The sequence below is a fragment of the Pleurodeles waltl genome, chromosome 7 (genome assembly GCF_031143425.1).
Source record: "Pleurodeles waltl isolate 20211129_DDA chromosome 7, aPleWal1.hap1.20221129, whole genome shotgun sequence".
NCBI lineage: Eukaryota > Metazoa > Chordata > Amphibia > Caudata > Salamandridae > Pleurodeles > Pleurodeles waltl.
This window is the reverse complement of record NC_090446.1, coordinates 965814737-965836074: the sequence shown is the minus strand read 5'-3', so window position 1 is coordinate 965836074 and position 21338 is coordinate 965814737. Positions and strand designations below refer to the sequence as shown.

At 47.5% G+C, this 21338-nt stretch overlaps 1 long non-coding RNA gene across 1 annotated transcript in view; it reads left to right on the top strand.

Annotated features, from left to right (window-relative positions):
* The window catches only part of LOC138247346 (uncharacterized), a 40532-nt gene that overhangs the window by 13461 nt on the left and 5733 nt on the right, over window positions 1–21338 (top strand). Inside the window, exon 2 of the long non-coding RNA XR_011194456.1 lies at window positions 16195–16269. This is a non-coding gene — a long non-coding RNA (uncharacterized lncRNA). The remainder of the gene's footprint in view (window positions 1–16194; window positions 16270–21338) is intronic.

Sequence of the window (21338 nt, the reverse complement as noted above, 5' to 3'; positions counted from 1 at the left end):
CCTTTTATGACTCTGTTGAACCTCTCAACAGTGCCGTTCCCTGATGGATGGTACACAGAATTAACAACACTATATACTATATACTACACAGAATTTGCTTATGCTTGATACCATTCCTTGTAAAAAAAAAGGATTTAACCATTTCTGAGATGAATTGTGGTCCATAATCACTCACAACCATTGTAGGCAATCCTTTCTTCAGGAAAAATGTTAATCAAGAACACTTACAATTGTAGTAGCATCAGCCTTATGTACACTTTTCATGTCTGGCCACTTTGAGAAGTGATCAATAATTACATACCATTGTTCATTATTCTCCCAAATGGGTCCTGTACTGTCAATACCTATTCTTTTCTTTTGCATGTTGGGACTAACAATAGGGTGAATAGGCGGTTTAAGTGTATACTGTGCTTTGTCAGCATTCTCACATTGAGCACAATTTCTCACTTACTTTCCTTTCTATCTCTATGTCTAGGCCCACCCACCAATACAGGTTTTTCATTCTGCTCTTACTTGTACCAACTTCTAAGTGTCCTTAATGGCAAAGTTATAACAATTTTGTTGTTAAAGATGCAGGAGGAATAGCCTTGCCATTCTTAAGGATTAAACCCCCTTCCTTGAATAATTTGTGTCTCACTTCCCAAAATGTAAAATATGCTTTCCTAAAAATCTTTTCTCTGTATCAGTTTACTTACTTCTGTAAGCATCTCGTCACTACTCAGTGCAATTTCTCTGCTCGCCACATGTAATACTTGGAGTGTCATTTACAATTATGGCAACACACCAATCGTTCTTCTCCACTACTTTCAAAGGCAAAGGAATTCTGCTTAGGAAGTCAGCCACTACATTTTTTACATGAGGCAGGTACTCCACATCATAATTATATTCCATTAACTTAATGGACATGTGGGCTAATCTGTGAGACACATTAAACAAACCAAATGCAGTCAAGACTTTTGTGAGTGGTTTGTGATCACTCCGCAATGTAACTCTTACTCCCCAAATGTATTACCTGAAGTGCCCTAGACCTCATAAACAAGCAAGTGCCTCTACCTCAATCACAGAATACTTCTCCTCTGTGGGCATGAACAAGCAAGAGTCAAATGCAATTGTACATTAGTTGACATCCTTTCCAATCTGGTACAAGACAGCACCAATTCCTTTGCCACCTGCATCGATGGTTACCACACTGTGCAGGCTAGGGTCATACCGTAGTAAGGGTGATGCATTACATGTATCATTTTTAGTGACACCTAAGCTTCCTGGCATTTAGTAGACCAATCAAATGTGCTTAATTTTCAATAACTGATGTAGATGGTAATTTTTTGTTGAAAACCTTTGCACAAACTTTGAATAGAATTTGGCCAGCTTCAAAAATGCCCTAATTTCATCTTTAATTTTGGGTGTGCTGCTCCTCTAATTGCTTCAAGCAATTCCTTTTTAGGTTTAATACCTTCTCCTGTGATCTTGTGCCCCTAGATATGTGACTGTTAGTCATCTTTGTTCCAGAATATGCAGAAACTGTATTAATTTCCTGTCATGCCCATAACTAATACTTCATCATGAAAAAACAATAAATCCTTACTGCCTTTTAGCAGTTCATACATCAACCTTTAGAACATGGCCGCTGCAGATGCTGACCAAATGGAACCATTTTAAATCTGAAACAGTCAAACAGAGGCACGGAAGTTGTCAAAAACCTACTTTCAGAATGTAGGGGGACCTGATGGTAAGCGGCAGTCAAATCTGTAGTAGTGAACCATTTATTCCCCCTACGTCTTGATAACATCTCATTGATCCTTGGCTATGGAAATTGGTGCACTAGAATGTTTCTGCTAAGGTTCCTTAGGTCGACACATAATCTGAGTTTACTGTTTGACCGTTTAGCTACCACTAAAGGTGCTACCCATTCTGCTGATTCTACTCACTCAATCACCCCAGTAGACTGCCATTTTTCAAGTTCCATTTCCATATTTTCCTTAAACTAACGGGGATGTTTCTGGCTTTGTGAACCTTAGGTTCCACATTCAGTTTTAAAATAAACATTGTGTTGGAATCCTTTAAGTTTTCCTATACTTCCAGAAAAAACCTTGTTAAATGTAGCCAATATGTCACGTCCATACTCTTCAACAGGTTATAATAATAGAACTGGCTCAGGGCTATTAGGTTTCAAAGTGATTCCCAAATTACCCTGATCAATCCATCCATCCAAGTACTGACAGGCCACTATGTGAACATATAATTTCCCCATATCTTCTCTGCCTTTGAACCTAAAAAGTAATTTTCTGTATATCACCATGTCTATTGGTTCTCCCGTAAAAGTTTTAGAACAAATGTTAGGTTTTTCCTTATCATTACCTGCAACAAGAGTATACTGATCACACCACGCATTGTTATTAACTATAGTATATGGCGATCCAGACTCTGCTACTATAGATATGCTTACCCCACCAATAGTAAAATCACATTATTTTCTTACGCTTACCATCCATTCTTAGAACATATTCATCAGTGTTCAAAACACACATTTTCAGATCATCATCTGACTTCTCTGACCATAGTTCACTTTCAGAATCTAACATTAATACAGTTTTGACTTTTTTCGTCTAACACACTTTGTGAAAGTATCCTATTACACCACAGTTTGAACACTTCTGCTTCTGGGCAGGATATATACTGTCACTAGCTAAAAGTGTGCTACTCCCACATCTGTAAAACATTTTTTGTGTTTTATGTGTGTTCAATTTCCTGTCTCCATCTTGCTTCTCACCTTTCCTATCCAGTTGTCTTTGAGGAGGTTTAGCATTTTTCACTCTGGCAACGGTTGCATTTTCTTCCTTCTTCTTCTTCTTCTCCTGGGAAGGACATCTTTAGCGCATCTTCCTGTTAATTCCGCTCTCTTCACAATGTCAATGACATCTTTCAGCGGTGACTCACTATTAACTCACAAATTGTCCTGATGTGATGGGTTAGCTGCTTGCATGAGCCTCGGATCACGAATCAACTCATCATGCAGTGCCCGAAAGCAACAGTTAAGGACTAAATTTTTCAAAGCCGCTATAAAGTCTTCTATGGACTCCTCCTTACCCTCCTTCCTATGAAATAATTTGTAGCGATCTACAGCCACACATACTCCGTGTAGCAAGTTGGCTCTGTATATGCTATCTCAAAGTGAGCGATAGTGTGCACAGAGTCCAAGGGTTCCCCTTAGAGGTTGATAGTGGCAAAATTAGATAATACTAATGGTCTATTTGTGGTAGTGTGGTCGAGCAGTAGACTTATCAGAGAGTAGTGTTAAGCATTTGTTGTACACACACACAGGCAATAAATGAGAACACACAGTCAAAGACTTAACTCCAGGCCAATATTTTATTTTTATTTTTTATAAAGAACTTTTATTGATTTTAATATGAACCAAAAAAGAAAATACAAATATAAATAGCATGGCACCAATAACCAGATTGCTTTGTTCGTTTTACTGGCCCCTGTGGGTTCTGCAGATACTAAGTACTTGTGGTCATTTAGTTCTAAGTCAATAGCTCTCGATGTTGCAATGAATGAAATTTTTTGTGTTCGTGTAGCCTAGACACGGTTCCCTCAACGCTGAGTTAGATCTTTGGCCAATGCTACCCCCATGAGTTCTCGTTCGGAGAAAGTGTCTTACGGTCAGTCCAAATGTCACAGACAGGTTAGGTGTCTAATACATTCCCCCATTTCCCCCACACTCTATTGTACTTGTTTGGGCACCCCCTCGCTTCATATATGGGTTTTTCGCAGTGCGCACACCAGTCTACACCTCGCCTCCATTTGGCGAGGGCCGGTGCTGTTTCGGCTTTCCACTCTGCCATGATGTCTCTCTTCGCCACCAGGCATGCCACTCCCAAAAAGGTTTGACTCGCCCTATTGAGCCCTGTCTCCCACATGGCCCCCAGTAAAAGCGGTACGGGGGACACTTCCACTGCTGATTGTAGGACCTCTGAGACTTCACCTATGATCGCCTTCCAGTATATCTCTATAGCTGGGCAGGCCCAGACCATATGGAAGAAGTCGGCCTCCGGGTGTAGGCATCGGGGGCAGTTGGCTGTGGGCCGGAGGCCTGCCTGGAAGAGTCTTTTGGGGGTAAGGTATGCTGCGTGCAGGTAGAGGGTTTGTAGCATTTGAAATCGGGAGGTTATGGTCATTGACCGAGGGGCCATTAATGCTTCCCTCCAATCTATCTCGTCTATAGGGCCCACCCACCCCTCCCACTTTTGACGAAGCCCCTCGAGGAAGGGGGGAGGTATTAGTGAAGATAGAGCGGTATATCTGGGAGATTCCCCCTTTACCCAGGTTTCCTATCAGGACCCTCGCTTCCAATGGGCTGTATTCTGGAATGTTGTCCCCTGGTCGCACGTGTACCAGCAGAGCGTGCCTAAGTTGTAAATATTTGTGGAATTGGGTGTTGTTTAATGAGTATATTCCCTGGAGCTCCTCAAAGGATCGCATGTGTGACCCTCCCCAGAAGTCCAGAGGGTGGATATCCCGATGTTGTCCCATTTCTGGAATCCTTCCAATGCGGAGACTTCTGCCAGCCACTTCCCCCGCCAGAGAGGGGTCTGCTGGGTGAGACGGTTCCACCAGCCCGACACCCTCTGAGCTGCTCGCCACCCTGTAAGAATCACCCTAGTCACCTCTGGAGTAACCCGTGAGACCGGGCCCCCATATAGCGCGTTGGAGATCCCGTTGTAGCCCATTGCTTGGAGTTCCAGTCTGTACGATGGGTCTGTCCAGCCTCCACTCAGCCAGTCGTTAACCACCAGCAGGTACGTAGCTAGGTAGTAGAAGTAAATGTTAGACATTCCCAGCCCCCCGTTGTGGATATCTCTTTGACATGTAATAAGGGATAGTTTGGGGCGGGAACTGTGCCACAAGAATTGGCGCGCTGCCGTTTCCACTTCTTTGAACCACTTTCGGGGGACTGGGTGTGGGAAATTCTGTAGTTGGTATAAGAACCTGGGGAGTATCATCATTTTATATAGTGCTATTCTGCCCAATAGATTGAGGGGCAGACTCCGCCAGCGCTGGAGATCCTTTCTAGCTTTCCTAATGAGTGGGGTGATGTTTAATTCCCATGTTAGTTCAGGTAGCAAGGCTATGTGCACACCCAGGTACTTAAAGCTATTGCGGCGGATCAGGATATTTTGTTGCCAATCAACGCAATCTCTAGAGGGATGTAACGGGACCAACAGAGATTTGCCTGGATTTAAAGTCAGACCAGAGGCCTGAGAGAAAAGGTCTAGAAGTTGTAGGATTCGCTGGCCGCTCACGGCCGGGTTAGAAAGGTAAATGAGGACGTCGTCTGCGTACAACGCTACCCGGTCCTCTGGACCCGCAGGCCAAGACCAGCCCTCCAACAGGGGGTCCTCCCTCAACAACCTCGCCAGTGGTTCAATCGCGAGTGCAAATAGCAACGGGGACAGTGGACATCCCTGCTGAGTTCCACGACGGATGGGAAATGGTTCAGAGGCTACCCCGTTTACTTGAATACGTGCAGTTGGATTAGAGTAAAGTAGCCTTACGAGACCGCGGAATTTAGGTCCAATTCCGTTATTTCTTAGGACATGTTCCAAATAGGACCAGTCCACAGTGTCAAAGGCTTTTTCAAAATCGAGTAGGAGAAGGGCCAGAGGGGACCGAGTCAGGGTGTTGCGGTGTGCCAGGGCGACGTTCAATCGCCTAATGCAGTGTCTGGTACTACGCGATGGCATGAATCCACACTGGTCTGGGTGTACCAGTGAAGGGAGCGCATCCTTCAGGCTGGTGGCGAGTAAAGTCGATAGCACTTTAATCTCAGTGTTCAAGAGTGAGATGGGTCTGTACGCCGAGCGGTTACGTGACAGTGGTTGTGTCTTCGGGATCACCACTATTGTGGCTTGGTCGATCCCGGAAGGGAAACAGCCGTTCTTCTCAGCTTCGTCATACATATTGAGCAGGTGGGGGCTCAGAATATCCCCGCATCTGTTGTAAAGTTCCGATGGGAAGCCGTCTGGGCCGGGTGTTTTGCCCGATGACAGGCTGGATATTGCTGCTGTGGTTTCGGCTAGCGTTATGGTTTCATCTAGGTTCTCCCTGGTCGCTTGCGAGATCTTAGGAAGGACGATGTCGTCCAGGAGGGGAGACTCCCCTTCAGCCGGGGGACGGGGCCATTCCGCGTATAACTGTGCATAGTAAGAGGCAAAACTCTTAGCAATTTCACTGGGTGTCTTCGCAAGTGAGCCGGTCTCGTCCGCGATTTCGGGAATAATTCTGTCAGCTAGTGGACGCGAGGCCAGCCAGTGCAGGAGTTTACCGTTCTTGTCTCCCCAACCGTACACGCGAGCTGCTGACGCTCTCCAGGTATGCTTCACGGATTCTAGTACCAACTGTGTTATCTCCTCTCTAACCATGGTAAGGCGTCTCAGAACGGATGCTGATGCGGCGGAGGTGTCTAATCGCTCAAGGCGTGACACCCTGGCCTCAAGTTCCGCCACCCGTGAGTCTCAGGCAAGCTCCCGGGAGCACACAAGATGTTTAGCATAACCTCTGAGTGAGGCTTTACATGCCACCCAGATCGTGCCCGGGGATTGTACGGACCCTAAGTTCTGGTCAAAGTATTGGGTGAGATGGTCCCTAATCTCGAGGGTATATTCGTTATCTTGTAGGTGCTAATAGGTTTTTATATAGAAAAATATAATTTTCCTAATTTATTTTAGAACCACAAGATTCAGAATTCAAGTAAGTACATAAACTGTAAGGTACTTGGCATAGGTAAATAAGGAACTTTTAAGTATAACAGTAATGTACACAGTTTTGTCAAAAATGACAATAAGCTATTTGAAAAGTGGACACTGCGCAAAAATCAACAGTTCCTGGGGGAGATAAGTACAAGTTAGTCTAGCAGGTAAGTAAAGCACTTACAAGTTCAGTCTCCGGGGAAAAGGCAGCCCACCGTTGGGGGTTTAAGTCAACCCCAAACACCCAGCACCAGCAACACAGGGCCGGTCAGGCGCAGAGGTCAAAGTGGGGCCCAAATAACATAGACGCCTATGGAGACTAGGGGTGCTCCGGTTCCAGTCTGCTAGCAGGTAAGTACCTACGTCCTCGAGGAGCAAACCAGGGGGGTTTTGTAGAGCACTGAAGGGGTCACAAACAGTCACACAAAATACACCCTCAGCACCACAAGGGCAACGGGGTGCACAGTGGCGGCCCGTCCTTTAGGGTGGAGGGGCCACCCCCCCCCCCACCTTTTGTCCCTCATCAAGAGTGTCTGTCAGGCAGAACAAAGGTCAGCCTGACAGACACTATCCATGTTCAGCTCAGGCAGCCAGGAGCAAACATGCGCCATTAGCGCACACTCCTGGCTGCCTGAGCTGAACTTTGCTGGGCTGAGGAGGTCACAGCTACTATGGGCGTGACCTCCTCGGCTCAGCAAAGGTGCCTCGAGGCCCTCCCCTGGGTGACGAGGAAAGCGTCACCCATTGACAATCGCCCTGGGCGCTTCAGGTTTAAGCCCTGAAGCGCCCGTGGCGAGTGTCAATCAGTGACACTTTGCCACAGAGTGGGGTGGGGTCAGCAGTCTCACTGACCCCATCCCACTCTGTGACGAGGCTGGGACTGCTGCCTTCCCTCATTGGCTGACCAAAGGTCAGCCAATGAGGGAAGGCAGCAGTCCCAACCCTCCTGGGACCTGGAGGCTGAAGGTAAGTGTGTGTGTGTGATGTTTTAAATTTAATGTTTGGTGCGTGTGTGCATGTTTGAGTGTTATGAGTGTTGTTAATGGATGTGCGTGTCTGTGTGTGAAAGAATGAGTGTGTGTGTGTGCGTCCCGCCCGCCCCCCTCCCTCCTAAAGCTGCCAGCCGCCACTGGGGGTGCAGCGTGCAAAGTATGTGTCAGGTTTTGAATAGAAATCGATGGCGGGGGAGCCTCTGGATTCTCTCTGCAGGTATCGCCGTAGGGGTGCAAGGAGGTCGTCTCAGGGTGTCCTCGTCGTGGGAGTCGCCTGGGGGTCCTCGCTGCAGTGTTGGTTTCACTGGACCCGAGCCGGGGGCGTCGGGTGCAGAGTGTTGGGGACTCACGCTTCAGGAGTGAAGCAGGAGTCCCTTTAAAGATGGTTTCTTCTTGAATGTTCAGACAGAGCCGCTGTCCTCTGGAGTTTCATGGTCCTTTGAGTTTGCAGGGCAGTCCTCTGAGTCGGCAGAGGTCACTGGTCCCGCTGGATGCGTCGCTGTTGCAGGTTCTTTGAGTCTGGAGACAGGCCGGTAGGGCTGGGGACAAGTCAGTTGTCGTCTCTGTCTTCTCTGTGGGGCTTTCAGGTCAGCAGTTCTTCTTCTTTGTAGGTCGTCAGGAAATCTGTTTGCCTGGGTTCAGGGTCGTCCCTAAATACTCAATTTTGGGGTGTGTTTAGAGCTGGCCAATGGATACTGTCCCTGAGGGTGGTTACACCCTCCTTGTGCCTCATCCCTGTAGGGAGAGGGGCACATCCCTAATCCGATTGGGGGAAATCCTCCAAAGCAAGATGGAGGATTTTCTAAGGCAGGGGTCACCTCAGCTCAGGACGCCTTAGGGGCTGTCCTGGCTGGAGGGTGACTCCTCCTTGTTTTTCTCATTATCTCGTCCGGACTTGCCGCCAAAAGTGAGGGCTGTGTCCGGGTGACAGGCGTCTCCACTAGCTGGAGTGCCCTGGGTGCTGTAACACCAGGCTTGAGCCTTTGAGGCTCACCACCAGGTGTTACAGTTCCTGCAGGGGGAGGTGTGAAGCACCTCCACCCAGGACAGGCTTTGTTCCTGGACACTGAGTGCACAAAGGCACTCACCCCATATGTCCAGAAACCCATCTGGATGTGGCAGGCTGGCAGAAACTGGTCAGCCTAGCCCTAGTAGTTGGGCTGACATGCAGGGGGCATCTCTAAGAGGCCCTCTGTGTGCATTTCTCAATAAATCCCACACTGGCATCAGTGTGGATTTATTGTGCTGAGAAGTTTGATACCAAATGTAGGAGGATGGACTGGCTTGTAGTGGGTACCAAGGGGTACTTACACCTTGCACCAGGCCCAGGTATCCCTTATTAGTGTAGAGGGGTGTCTAGCAGCTTAGGCTGATAGAAAAGGTAGCTTAGCAGAGCAGCTTAGGCTGAACTAGGAGACGAGTGAAGCTCCTACAGTACCACTAGTGTCATATGCACAATATCATAAGAAAACATAATACACAGATATATTAAAAATAAAGGAACTTTATTTTTATGACAATATGCCAAAGTATCTCAGTGAGTACCCTCAGTATGAGGATAGCAAATATACACAAGATATATGTACACAATACCAAAATATGCAGTAATAGCAATAGAAAACAGTGCAAACAGTGTATAGTCACAATAGAATGCAATGGGGGCACATAGGGATAGGGGCAACACAAACCATATACTCTAGAAGTGAAATGCGAACCACGAATGGACCCCAAACCTATGTGACCTTGTAGAGGGTCGTTGGGACTGTAAGAAAACAGTGAGGGTTAGAAACATAGCCCACCCCAAGACCCTGAAAAGTGGGTGCAAAGTGCACCTAAGTTCCCCAAAGAGCACAGAAATCGTGATAGGGGAATTCTGCAAGGAACATCAACACCAGCAATGCAACAACGATGGATTTCCTGACGAGAGTACCTGTGGAACAAGGGGACCAAGTCCAAGAGTCACGATCAAGTCGGGAGTGGGCAGATGCCCAGGAAATGCCAGCTGTGGGTGCAAAGAAGCTGCCACCGGATGGTAGAAGCTGTGGATTCTGCAAGAACGACAAGGGCTAGAAACTTCCCCTTTGGATGATGGATGTCCGACGTCGTGAAGAGTCGTGCAGAGGTGTTTCCGTGCAGAAAGACCGCAAACAACCTTGCTAGCTGCAAGGGTCGCGGTTAGGGTTTTTGGATGCTGCTGTGGCCCAGGAGGGACCAGGATGTCGCCAATTGCGTGAGGAGAAAGAGGGGGCGTCCAGCAAGACAAAGAGCCCACTCAGAAGCAAGCAGCACCCGCAGAAGTGCCGGAACAGGCACTACGAAGTGGAGTGAACCGGAGCCCACCTGAAGTCACGAAAGAGGGTCCCACGACGCCGAAGGACAACTCAGGAGGTCGTGCACTGCAGGTTAGAGTGCCGGGGACCCAGGCTTGGCTGTGCACAAAGGAAATCCTGGAAGAGTGCACAGGAGCCGGAGTAGCTGCAAAACACGCGGTTCCCAGCAATGCAGTCTAGCGTGGGGAGGCAAGGACTTACCTCCACCAAACTTGGACTGAAGAGTCACTGGACTGTGGGAGTCACTTGGACAGAGTTGCTGAGTTCAAGGGACCTCTCTCGTCGTGCTGAGAGGAGACCCAGAGGACCGGTGATGCAGTTCTTTGGTGCCTGCGGTTGCAGGCGGAAGATTCAGTCGACCCACGGGAGATTTCTTCGGAGCTTCTAGTGCAGAGAGGAGGCAGACTACCCCCACAGCATGCACCACCAGGAAAACAGTCGAGAAGGCGGCAGGATCAGCGTTACAAGGTCGCAGTAGTCGTCTTTGCTACTTTGTTGCAGTTTTGCAGGCTTCCAGCGCTGTCAGCAGTCGATTCCTTGGCAGAAGGTGAAGAGAGGGATGCAGAGGAACTCTGATGAGCTCTTGCATTCGTTATCTAAGGAATTCCCCAAAGCAGAGACCCTAAATAGCCAGAAAAGGAGGTTTGGCTACCTAGGAAAGAGGATAGGCTAGCAACACCTGGAGGAGGCTATCAGAAGGAGTCTCTGACGTCACCTGCTGGCCCTGGCCACTCAGAGCAGTCCAGTGTGCCAGCAGCACCTCTGTTTCCAAGATGGCAGAGGTCTGAAGCACACTGGAGGAGCTCTGGGCACCTCCCAGGGGAGGTGCAGGTCAGGGGAGTGGTCACTCCCCTTTCCTTTGTCCAGTTTCGCGCCAGAGCAGGGCTGGGGGATCCCTGAACCGGTGTAGACTGGCTTATGCAGAAATGGGCACCATCTGTGCCCATGAAAGCATTTCCAGAGGCTGGGGGAGGCTACTCCTCCCCAGCCCTGACACCTTTTTCCAAAGGGAGAGGGTGTAACACCCTCTCTCTGAGGAAGTCCTTTGTTCTGCCTTCCTGGGCCAAGCCTGGCTGGACCCCAGGAGGGCAGAAACCTGTCTGAGGGGTTGGCAGCAGCAGCAGCTGCAGTGAAACCCCAGGAAAGGCAGTTTGGCAGTACTAGAGACCCGGGGAATCATGGGATTGTCTCCCAAATACCAGGATGACATTGGGGGGACAATTCCATGATCTTAGACATGTTACATGGCCATGTTCGGAGTTACCATTGTGAAGCTACACATAGGTAGTGACCTATGTGTAGTGCACGCGTGTAATGGTGTCCCCGCACTCACAATGTCCGGGGAATTTGCCCTGAACAATGTGGGGGCACCTTGGCTAGTGCCAGGGTGCCCACACACTAAGGCGGTCATTCCAACCCTGGCGGTCATGGACCGCCAGGGTGGAGGGACACGGACCACCGCCAACAGGCTGGCGGTGCTTCCAGGGCCATTCTGACCGCGGCAGTAAAGCCGCGGTCAGAAAAGGGGATCCGGCGGTTTCCCGCCGGTTTTCCCTTGGCCCAGGGAATCCTCCATGGCGGCGCTGCTTGCAGCGCCGCCATGGGGATTCCGACCCCCTTCCCGCATCCTGTTTCTGGTGGCTTTTACCGCCAGGAACAGGATGGCGGGAACGAGTGTCGTGGGGCCCCTGGGGGCCCCTGCACTGCCCATGCCAGTGGCATGGGCAGTGCAGGGGCCCCCTAACAGGGGCCCACCATGATTTTCACTGTCTGCTTAGCAGACAGTGAAAATCGCGACGGGTGCTACTGCACCCGTCGCACCCCTGCAACACCACCAGCTCCATTCGGAGCCGGCTTCTATGTTGCAGGGGCTTTCCCGCTGGGCCGGCGGGCGCCCTTTTGGCGGTTGCCCGCCGGCCCAGCGGGAAAGCCAAAATAGCATCCGCGGTCTTCTGACCGCGGAGCAGCCATTTGGCGGTGACCGCATGGCGGGCGGCGACCGCCGCCCGCCGCGGTCAGAATGACCGCCTAAGTAACTTAGCACCCAACCTTTACCAGGTAAAGGTTAGACATATAGGTGACTTATAAGTTACTTAAGTGCAGTGGTAAATGGCTGTGAAATAACGTGGACGTTATTTCACTCAGGCTGCAGTGGCAGGCCTGTGTAAGAATTGTCAGAGCTCCCTATGGGTGGCAAAAGAAATGCTGCAGGCCATAGGGATCTCCTGGAACCCCAATACCCTGGGTACCCCAGTACCATATACTAGGGAATTATAAGGGTGTTCCAGTATGCCAATGTAAATTGGTAAAATTGGTCACTAGCCTGTTAGTGACAATTTGGAAAGAAATGAGAGAGCATAACCACTGAGGTTCTGATTAGCAGAGCCTCAGTGAGACAGTTAGTCATAACACAGGTAACACATACAGGGCACACTTACGAGCACTGGGGCCCTGGCTGGCAGGGTCCCAGTGACACATACACTAAAACAACATATATACAGTGAAATATGGGGCTAACATGCCAGGCAAGATGGTACTTTCCTACACACCCCCCTCCCCCAAACGAAGGACAATAAGACTAGCCATGACCTGATGAGTCTTCATTGTCTAAGTGGAAAGATCTGGAGAGTCCATCTGCATTGGAGTGGGTACTCCCAGGTCTATGTTCCACTGTATAGTCCATTCCCTGTAGGGATATGGACCACCTCAACAATTTAGGATTTTCACCTTTCATTTGTTTTAGCCAAAGTAGAGGTTTGTGGTCTGTCTGAACAATGAAGTGTAGGAGGCTGGACTGGCTTGTAGTGAGTACCAAGGGGTACTTACACCTTGCACCAGGCCCAGGTATCCCTTATTAGTGTAGAGGGGTGTCTAGCAGCTTAGGCTGATAGAAAAGGTAGCTTAGCAGAGCAGCTTAGGCTGAACTAGGAGACGAGTGAAGCTCCTACAGTACCACTAGTGTCATATGCACAATATCATAAGAAAACATAATACACAGATATACTAAAAATAAAGGTACTTTATTTTTATGACAATATGCCAAAAGTATCTCAGTGAGTACCCTCAGTATGAGGATAGCAAATACACACAAGATATATGTACACAATACCAAAATATGCAGTAATAGCAATAGAAAACAGTGCAAACAATGTATAGTCACAATAGAATGCAATGGGGGCACATAGGGATAGGGGCAACACAAACCATATACTCTAGAAGTGGAATGCGAACCACGAATGGACCCCAAACCTATGTGACCTTGTAGAGGGTCGCTGGGACTGTAAGAAAACAGTGAGGGTTAGAACAATAGCCCACCCCAAGACCCTGAAAAGTGGGTGCAAAGTGCACCTAAGTTCCCCAAAGAGCACAGAAGTTGTGATAGGGGAATTCTGCAGGAAAGACCAACACCAGCAATGCAACAACGATGGATTTCCAGACAAGAGTACCTGTGGAACAAGGGGACCAAGTCCAAAAGTCACGATCAATTCGGGAGTGGGCAGATGCCCAGGAAATGCCAGCTGTGGGTGCAAAGAAGCTGCCACCGGATGGTAGAAGCTGAGGATTCTGCAAGAACGACAAGGGCTAGAAACTTCCCCTTTGGAGGATGGATGTCCCACGTCGTGAAGAGTCGTGCAGAAGTGTTTTCGTGCAGAAAGACCGCAAACAAGCCTTGCTAGCTGCAAGGGTCGCGGTTAGGGTTTTTGGATGCTGCTGTGGCCCAGGAGGGACCAAGATGTCACCAACTGCGTGAGGAGACAGAGGGGGCGTCCAGCAAGACAAAGAGCCCACTCAGAAGCAAGCAGCACCCGCAGAAGTGCCGGAACAGTCACTACTAAGTGGAGTGAACCGGAGCTCACCCGAAGTTGCACAAGAGGGTCCCACGAAGCCGGAGGACAACTCAGGAGGTCATGCACTGCATGTTAGAGTGCCGGGGACCCAGGCTTGGCTGTGCACAAAGGAAATCCTCTGTGAGTGCACAGGAGCCGGAGTAGCTGCAAAACACGCGGTTCCCAGCAATGCAGTCTAGCATGGGGAGGCAAGGGCTTACCTCCACCAAACTTGGACTGAAGAGTCACTGGACTGTGGGAGTCACTTGGACAGAGTTGCTGAGTTCAAGGGACCTCGCTCGTCGTGCTGAGAGGAGACTCAGAGGACCGGTGATGCAGTTCTTTGGTGCCTGCGGTTGCAGGGGGAAGATTCAGTCGACCCACGGGAGATTTCTTCAGAGCTTCTAGTGCAGAGAGGAGGCAGACTACCCCCACAGCATGCACCACCAGGAAAACAGTCGAGAAGGCGGCAGGATCAGCGTTACAAGGTCGCAGTAGTCGTCTTTGCTACTTTGTTGCAGTTTTGCAGGCTTCCAGCGCGGTCAGCAGTTGATTCCTTGGCAGAAGGTGAAGAGAGAGATGCAGAGGAACTCTGATGAGCTCTTGCATTTGTTACCTAAGGAATTCCCCAAAGCAGAGACCCTAAATAGCCAGAAAAGGAGGTTTGGCTACCTAGGAGAGAGGATAGGCTAGCAACACCTGGAGGAGCCTATCAGAAGGAGTCTCTGACGTCACCTGCTGGCCCTGGCCACTCAGAGCAGTCCAGTGTGCCAGCAGCACCTCTGTTTCCAAGATGGCCGAGGTCTGGAGCACACTGGAGGAGCTCTGGGCACCTCCCATGGGAGGTGCAGGTCAGGGGAGTGGTCACTCCCCTTTCCTTTGTCCAGTTTTGCGCCAGAGCAGGGCTGGGGGATCCCTGAACCGGTGTAGACTGGCTTATGCAGAAATGGGCACCATCTGTGCCCATGAAATCATTTCCAGAGGCTGGGGGAGGCTACTCCTCCCCAGCCCTGACACCTTTTCCAAAGGGAGAGGGTGTAACACCCTCTCTCTGAGGAAGTCCTTTGTTCTGCCTTCCTGGGCCAAGCCTGGCTGGACCCCAGGAGGGCAGAAACCTGTCTGAGGGGTTGGCAGCAGCAGCTGCAGTGAAACCCCAGGAAAGGCAGTTTGGCAGTACCCGGGTCTGTGCTAGAGACCAGGGGAATCATGGGATTGTCTCCCAAATACCAGGATGCCATTGGGGGGCAATTCCATGATCTTAGACATGTTACATGGCCATGTTCGGAGTTACCATTGTGAAGCTACACATAGGTAGTGACCTATGTGTAGTGCACGCGTGTAATGGTGTCCCCGCACTCACAAAGTCCGGGGAATTTGCCCTGAACAATGTGGGGGCACCTTGGCTAGTGCCAGGGTGCCCACACACTAAGTAACTTAGCACCCAACCTTTACCAGGTAAAGGTTAGACATATAGGTGACTTATAAGTTACTTAAGTGCAGTGGTAAATGGCTGTGAAATAACATGGACGTTATTTCACTCAGGCTGCAGTGGCAGGCCTGTGTAAGAATTGTCAGAGCTCCCTATGGGTGGCAAAAGAAATGCTGCAGCCCATAGGGATCTCCTGGAACCCCAATACCCTGGGTACCTCAGTACCATATACTAGGGAATTATAAGGGTGTTCCAGTATGCCAATGTAAATTGGTTAAATTGGTCACTAGCCTGTTAGTGACAATTTGGAAAGAAATGAGAGAGCATAACCACTGAGGTTCTGATTAGCAGAGCCTCAGTGAGACAGTTAGTCATAACACAGGTAACACATACAGGGCACACTTATGAGCACTGGGGCCCTGGCTGGCAGGGTCCCAGTGACACATACACTAAAACAACATATATACAGTGAAATATGGGGGTAACATACCAGGCAAGATGGTACTTTCCTACACCAAACTTCCCAGTATTCAGTGTAGCCATTATGGAACTGGGGAGTTTGTGTTTGACAAGCTCCCAGACCATATACTCTTTATGGCTAACCTGCACTTACAATGTCTAAGAATTGGCTTAGACACTGTAGGGGCATAGTGCTCATGCAGGTATCCCCCTCACCTGTGGTATAGTGCACCCTGCCTTAGGGCTCTGTAGCGGTGGGCGTAGCGACAAGGACATACAATACAACTCTTGTTTAGGGTGTGTGGAAGATTCATGTTTATTGGTAATATAGAGTTCTTTTCCGGCCGCCCGTAAGTCTCTATCTCCCAATGAATTTAACTCTATCTTTCTCTTCTTTCTTGTTAGGTTCTCTTTGATCCATCCAAAGGTCTCGTGGGGGAAGGACATTGTCAGGGAGACCGGGAAAAGAAAGAAGGCAAGGTAAGTCTTTACTTCTGGTTTGTTGGGGTCATGTTAGTAAGTGGGAGACTCTTGAGGGGGTGCGGTGAGCTGATAGGAAACCGAGTTGTGGTGGGGGGGTGTTTGGAGCATAACCAATCACTATAGTCTCCTATGTGCGCTAGACCTCTCACGCAAACACTTAGACCTCGCAGTACCCGTGTAGGAAGGTACGTGCTGGTGTTAGAGAGGGGCTGGGGAGAAAACAAAAGAGGGGAAAAAAAATAAAAAAAAGACGACGTACGTAAAGGATAGGATACCCCTTTTCCCCAGAACAACCACCAACAAATAATATATAGATATAAGTATCAGGTAGTTCCCTTTTGTAACCTGTGTAGGGAACCCCACTAGGTTCCCTCCTTTTCCTCCTCCTGTCCCTTGTTCAATTCCCTTCCCTCCTCCCTCTTTTCCATTTCACCTCCCGCTCCCACTTCTCTCCCCACCAGGGCTTTAAGCCGACTCTGAAAGCAGGACCATACCTGCTTGAGCCACGCCCCTCCAGGGATGTGGCGGGGTCCTCACGTCTCTGGGCCTCCTTGTCCTCAGTCGGTGGTTCCTTTTTCCTCCAGGTCCTCTGGTTTGTGCTGATCCAGCCGTCATTGCGTTTCCTCCGTGTTCTTCTCCTTTTCTTCCTCTTCGGGTCGCCGCGGAAGTCCATCCTTTATTGTGTTGGGAATCTGGATATCCAGATTCCCAACGCATTCCTCTTTCGGGTCGTCTCTGACGGTGCCCCCGGGGTATTCGGCTGCCTGGGGGCCGTCATTGATGGTAGCCGGGTGTTCCGGCGCCCGGCTACATATCCCTCCCCTAGAGAGGGACTGTTGGAGTTCCGAGTTTATGGGGTAGCGGGACAGGTAATCCGCTGTGTATTGTTGATCACCCGGGATGTGGTGTACCTGAAACGAAAAGGGTTGCAGCTCCATGAACCACTGCAGAATGCGGGAATTTGTGTTTTTGGACAACCAGGTGAGGGGAGCATGGTAGGTATATAATAAAAAAGGGTGACTGTAAAATACGATCCATAAATTACGGTGAGTCGTTTGGGTTCACGAAGTAGCTTTTATTTATTTACAGACACCCCATCCAGCTCCATCAACCGCCAGCTTCTCCTTCTCCTCGCTCTCCCTCGTCCTCTCTGCTGGATTCTCCCTTCCCTTCACAATTCTAAAATCTACATGCGATGACATCTCAAACATTCTACAAGCTATGAAATACTACACTCCTCCCCCCTTTACAAACCTAGAGAAACAAGAAGAAGGGAGAAGAAAAAAAAGAAAAAACACAACAGTATACATATATTAAATCCACACATTTTTACATTTCAGTACCACTACACGATTTAAATTCCATATCTTGTAATCCTCCGTTCTTACTGCATTGTTGAATAGTCTCACTACCCTTAAAGTTTTAACTTTATCGACATTCCTTCCTTTACCCACAGGCTTGCGAATCAACACCCAATCTCCAACCTTAACTTTGGTTGTGTGAGTTGACTTCCTGCGATCAAAATACTCCTTCCGCGCTTTTATTTTTTTCTCTTCATCCCGTCTCCAAGTTCCATCCGACACCACCACCCCTGTTCTTGCTCCCATGTCATTGACCCATCTAGGTGACACCAACGTATTAGGATGTCTGGCTCTGAGTAACTCAAAAGGTATTTTCCCAGTAATGGCATGAGGCGAAACTCTGTATGCTTCAACCCGCTTGATCACTTCTTTCTTCCAGTTCAATCCTCCAACCTTAGCTAAAGCTATGGTTTCTTTCAACACCCTATTAAATCGTTCCACCATGCCATTGGTTTCGGGGTGGTATAATGCACACTTTTTATGAACTATAGCACAATCAGCCAGATACTTCTCCATTTCCTTCGATACCAATTGTACCCCATTGTCAGTAAGAATGCTCTTAGGCAGCCCTTCTCTCCCAAACACTTCCTTGAGAAAATCAATTACTTGTTTAGTCTCAATACTCCTAGCAAATCTAATCTCTGGCCACCTGGAAAATAGATCAACTAGTACCAATAGGTCCATTTCACCACCTTCCCCACGGATAGGCCCTAGAATGTCCAAGGCAACGTCCTCCCACGGCTGAGAGGGGCGTTCCCTTATTTCCATAGGCTGAATCCTAGGTTTCACAGTCTTCTCACTCATGATACATTGCATACATTCTCTGATTGACCTTTCTACCTGGGAATCCATACCTGGCCACCAATAAGTCAAACGCAATCTCCCTTTGGTCTTGGACATTCCCTGATGACCCGTGTGAGCAAGAGAAATATGCTCCTGCCTCAATGTGGTGGGAGGAACTAATTTCGTACCTCTGAATAGAAACCCATAATCACAAGACAACTCACTTCTCACATGCCAGAATTTTTGTGTTTCACTACCTCCTTCATTCCTATTTTTCCAACCTTCTTTTATTAAAGATATCACTTTCACTATGGTGTCGTCAGACTCACATTCTCTCCGCCACCTCTCCTTTGTCACAACACTTTCATCAAATCCATTCTCCTCAATCCCACAAACCATTTCAGTATCCCCATCTGTTCCTTTCTCTTCTTCCAATTCTCCTACCAACACTAATCTTGACAGTGTGTCCGCTACCTTATTTTGTGCATCTGGAATATACTTTATATCAAAATCAAAATCTTGTAGGGACACAACCCATTTAGTGATTCTGCTAGAGACTGCATCCACCCCTTTCTTTTTATAAATTTCACAAAGGGGCTTATGATTCGTCCTTACCTCAAATTTATTTCCCCACAACAAATTCTTAAGTTTTCTCACTGCCCAATGAACAGCAAGCGCCTCTCTCTCAATAACACTATAGTTTAACTCCGCATCTCTTAAAGCTCGTGACAAAAATAATACAACTTGATCATTATTTTGGCCACCCTGTTGTAACACCGCCCCTAAGCCTTTCGCACTTGCATCAGTTATTAAGATCGAGGGCAAATTGGGATTAAAATTCCTCAGTCTGGGAGCTTTCACAATTTCCTTTTTTATTTCTCCAAATTCATTTTCACACTCTTCATTCCACACAAATTCCACTCCTTTCCGTAATAACTTTCTCATACATACACTTTTCTCAGCAAAACCCCTCACAAATTTACTGTAATATTCAGCCATACCTAAAAATTTCATAAGTTCTTCTTTATTCAATGGCGATTGTAGTCTGTCAATAGCATCTACTAGCTCCTTTTTTGGAGATATGCCTTCACCAGTTATTGTGTGACCTAAATACTCTATAGATTTACTACAAAACCTACACGTTTCCATCTTGACTGTCAACCCAAATTCCTCCAACTTTTCTAAAACACTAACAACCCTCTTTTCATGCTGGACCTGATCTTTCCCGTATACTAAAACATCATCTTGATACACTCTCACACCAACAAGATCTTTCAATACCTTCTCCATAATTCGTTGAAATACAGAGGCCGCAGACACCAATCCAAATGGTAGTCTGGTATACCTAAAAGTACCAAATGGTGTAATGAATGCAGTAAGATCCTTGGATTTTTCAGTCAGTCTAATCTGATGATACTCAGATGTTAAATCTATGGTAGAAAACACCTTAGCGCCTTGTAAAAGCAACAACATATCAGAAATATTGGGTATGGGATACCTATCCACAATCACATTCTTATTTAATTCTCTTAAGTCCACACATAAGCGTATACTCCCATTCGGTTTTCTGGCTACAACTACTGGCGCCAACCACTCAGTTCCTTCAACTTCCTCTATGATTCTTTCTTTCTGCAGCCTCTCCAGTTCCAATTTCATGTCCTCACGTAGAGCAACAGGTACTCCACGAACTTTGCTGCATACCGGTTTCACACCTTCCTTCAGATGAATGTGATGCACATAATGTTGAAGACATCCTAATTTTCCTCGAAATACCAAAGGAAATTTTTTCTTTAGTCCTATAACAAAGTCACCGTTGGTCATGAGATTCTGGTTAATAGAATTTCCTTGATCTCCAATAGTGTTGATAACCATTTGATCCCTTACTTTCACGGGTGGATCACTATTGGGATCAAGAATAACCCCCAAGTCTTTCTGGTGGAACCAACTGAGTGCACTGTCTCCTTTTTTAGAAACGTAAATTTTTGCATTTGTGAACTTTCGTTTAAACTCAAGCAAACCCCAAAAGTATCCATGGAGCTTAATTGGTTCACCACCATATGCAAAGGGTGTGATATCCGGTTTGAACAGCTTAACTTTGTTTCTTAGTTTTCTCATATAGAATTCTATTGAAACAATTGTGATCTTGGCTCCAGAATCAAATAATACTTTAGTTTTTTCCCCATCTATCATGACTTCATCAATTGGGCCTTTCCTTCTTTTTTTACCTTCTCCTTCAACTTGTAGAATAATTTGACCACATTCAAAGTCATCATTTTCTCCTGCATCTATGTCTTTCTTAACTTCAAAGACATTGCTCTTTCCACTTCTCGTTCTGCACACACTGGAGTAATGACCTTTTTTCTTACACAACTTACATATCACTTTTATAGCGGGGCAGTTTTTGTCGTTGGCCATGTGACCGTGTCTGCCACAGCGAAAACAATTTCCCATAAACATATTTTTCCTTTCTTTTTTGTAGTTCTGTAGTTCTGTCCTTCTGATCTTTCTTTGTTTCTCGTAATATTCTGAATTATATGTACAGTATCATTTTTGCATTCCTCTCTTTTGATGGTCTCTACACATTTGAGAGAATGTTCAATTTTCTTAGCCAAAACCAAAACTTCGTCTAGTGATGGATCATCCTTTTGCCAAATTTCATCTCTTACTCTTTCTATGTTACAGCCTAACATAAATTGATCTCTGATTCTTTCGTCTGTCAAAATTCCAAATTTACATGAAGATGCTAATTTTCGTAATGCTGTAACATATCCCTCCACAGATTCATTTTCTTCTTGGTTTCTTCTTCCAAAGTGATATCTTTCAAGTATTGTGCTAATTTTAGGAATATAGGGGGTTATTACAACTTTGGAGGAGGTGTTAATCCGTCCCAAAAGTGACGGTAAAGTGACGGATATACCACCA